Source organism: Marmota flaviventris, chromosome 16, assembly GCF_047511675.1.
Source record: "Marmota flaviventris isolate mMarFla1 chromosome 16, mMarFla1.hap1, whole genome shotgun sequence".
NCBI lineage: Eukaryota > Metazoa > Chordata > Mammalia > Rodentia > Sciuridae > Marmota > Marmota flaviventris.
Window position 1 is genome coordinate 49,830,969 of NC_092513.1, and position 3,161 is coordinate 49,834,129.

At 38.5% G+C, this 3,161-nt stretch overlaps 1 pseudogene; it reads right to left on the reverse strand.

Moving 5' to 3' along the window:
* Positions 1–695: 695 nt before the first annotated feature.
* LOC114098668 (methylthioribulose-1-phosphate dehydratase pseudogene) lies at positions 696–1,406 on the reverse strand (annotated as a pseudogene).
* Between the last annotated feature and the right edge of the window lie 1,755 nt (positions 1,407–3,161).

A 3,161-nucleotide genomic window follows, 5' to 3' on the forward strand; every position in this document is an offset into this window, starting at 1 on the left:
CATATAAATAACCTAACATTACATCTCAAAGTCCTAAAAAGAAGAACAAACCAACACCAAAAGCAGTAGATCCCAGTGGTAGAGCATTTGTCTACCATGTGCTAACCCCTTTCATGTGCTAACCCCTCTGTGCACAGAGGGGTTAGCACATGGTAGACAAATTATGGAAACTACAAACTAAAATACCAAATTATGGAAACTACAAACTAAAATACCAATATGTCATTTTTTACTCACTAAACTTATGAGGTTTCTTTCTTTTTCTTTTCTTTTTTTTTTTTTTTGTGTGTGTGTGTGTTACAATATTCAGCATTTTCAAGCATTGTTTTAAAAAATGGCAATTTATTATTGAGGAAGTTAATTTTGGCAGTATTTATGTGCCTTTGATATGAAATTTCACTGCTATAATTGATCCCATGGAAATGTTCCCACCAAGAAATACACTGATCCCTCAGTATTCACAGGGGATTGGTTCTAGGACCTCCTACCCTCTTGGATACCAAAATCTACAGATGCTCAAAAATATGAGCAAATACCATTCCATGTCAGAAGAGATTAAATGTGATCATCTGTAGTATTTAGTGACCAATTAATAGTGTTTTGAAAACTTTCAATTCATTTAAAAAATAATCAAGGTTTACTTAAATAATAATTAAGTTTAGTTTTATAACTGTGTAATTAAACTTTTGTTTGGCTTATACAATTCTATTTTCTCCAACTGGGAGCTGCATAGGATCAAGTCCTACCTTCATCATTATTACAGCAATATCAATAAAATAGTCATAACATTCACGCATGATTTTAGCCTTCTCCCACGTATTTCCCCCGGCATACACTCCATGACACCTGACCAGTACTGCACAGGAGTCGGGATATTTATTCATTGACGGGCCTTTAGTTCTTTGGGGTCTTGTTCTTCAGTTGTGCTCTCAATAATAGGTGCCACTAACATATCATCATATCTAAAATACCCTCCTGAGGTACATTGCCTTATTCCTTTGATCATCTCTGGATGTGTAATTTTAAACTCTCATCCTGGAAAGAGGAGGGTGGCCATCACAGCAGCTTTAGAGTGGATTCGAATCACTGCACCTGCTCCTCTCATTGTGTAAGAATTCATGAAAAGAGGACTGCACTGGCTATTTTTTTTTTAGCTTCTTATATCCTGCTCATTTACATCACAAACAAACATATCTTCCTGCTGAATTTGTTCCTTTTGCACTCCTGAAGGAGCAATGTAGATTTCATTGCCATACTCCAAGCTAATTCCTCCTCCAGTCCCAGTGACCCAACTCAAGTGGTAAAACTGTTTGCAAAGTACTGGGATCAGGTGTCTTGAATGTTCATTGTCCTGCACGCTGCAACACTGTGAGCAGCTGTCTCCCCAGAGCATGGCAGCCAGACATGGTCCAGAGGAGGGGCACCCATGGTTTCCAGCCATCTTAAGGCTCTGCACTCAGCATTCCACCTATCTACCATGACCAGGCCACAGTTGAGGCTGTCTTTGATCTTGAGATCCTCCTGCCTCAGCCTACCTCAGCTGTAATCCCTCAGCTGCTGGAATGACAGGTGTGCACCACAGTGCCGGCCCCCCTTTTATATTTGAGACAGGATCTCACTAATTTGCTCAGAGCCTCACTTAGTTGCCAGCTAGCCTTAACCTTGCAATCCTCTTGCCTTGGTCTCCCAAAGTCACTAAAGTTACAGGTGTGCGCCACCATATCTGACTTCCATTATAATGTTTTCAAGTCACTTTTTCTTTCAAGCTCTCTTAGAGTCATTTTTTTTTCCAGGATAGTGTAGTTCCTACTTCAGAACATGGCAGGTAAAATTGCCTACAATCAGAAACTCATCGTTTATAAAGTCCCTTGAAATAGTAATCTCGATTTTTATATTTACTAAGTGTTCTTTTAGAGTCTAAAAGGCCTTAGATTACCAACGCAATTTATTAAAAGTGCTTCAAGTGCCACCCTACTGCTTAGAGAACATTTTTAACCTCCTTTCTAATTTCTGTTGGGATTCATATAACAATTTTTAAATATTTTTAGTTGTAGATGGACACAATGCCTTTATTTTATTTATTTATTGTTTTTTTATGTGGTGCTGAGGAGGGAACCCAGTGCCTCACACATGCTAGGCAAACGCTCTACCACTGAGCTACAACCGCATTCCCCAAAACTTATTTTTTTTTTAAGTCTCAGGATTTCAGCTTCTACCTCATCATCAGCCTCACTTTTAAAAATCATCATTTCTTCTGGGCATGGTGGCACATGTCTATAATCCCAGTGGCAAGAGGTTGAGTCCAGAGGATCTCGAGTTCAAAGCCAGCCTCAGCAATTTAGTGAGGTCCTGAACAACTCAGTGAGACCCTGTTCCTAAATAAAATACAAAAAGGTCTGGGATGTGGCTTGGTGGTTAAATGCCCCTGGATTCAATCCCTGGTACAAAAAAAAAAAATCATCATTTCTTATTTCAATCACCACTTCATTTCACAAGAAATCTTTAGATGTGCCTCCCTTTTGATTCTATAACTACTGCAATTTTATTATTCCATTAATAAAAATAACCAATATTAAGTATTAGTTGACATCTAACCAATTAGTCTTAGGAAAACCTGGAAAAAATAATCCCTGTATGAATTTTGAATATTTATTAATATTGAGCCAGCTTTAACCTTGATTATTATATTATGATGACCTCAAATTTACATTTATATACATAGAACAAATTAAATCTTTATGATTATGGATTTGAATCTCTAGGGTCTGCATGGTCACCTTAATACAGTTTTGCTTAGTCACTGCCATAGTTTGGATCCAGAATATCCCCAAAGATGCATATGGTAGAGGCATGGTCCTTAGGGTGGCACTGTTGGGAGGTAGTAGGAAGCCCCTGAGAGGTGGCGGTCTAGTGGGAAGTCTTCAGGTCACTGGGGAGTGCCATTAGAGGGGATATTGAGACCCCAGTTCTTTTTCCTCTTTTTCTCTTTCTGGCCATCAGATAAGGGCTCTTGCTCCACCAGGATGGGCCACCACAGGTCCAAAGCAATAGAAGCAATTAATCGTGGACTAAAACTTCCAAAACTGTGAGCCAAAATGAACCTTTTCTCTTTATAAGCTGCTTATCTCGGGTATTTTATATATATATTTATAAAAAATGGA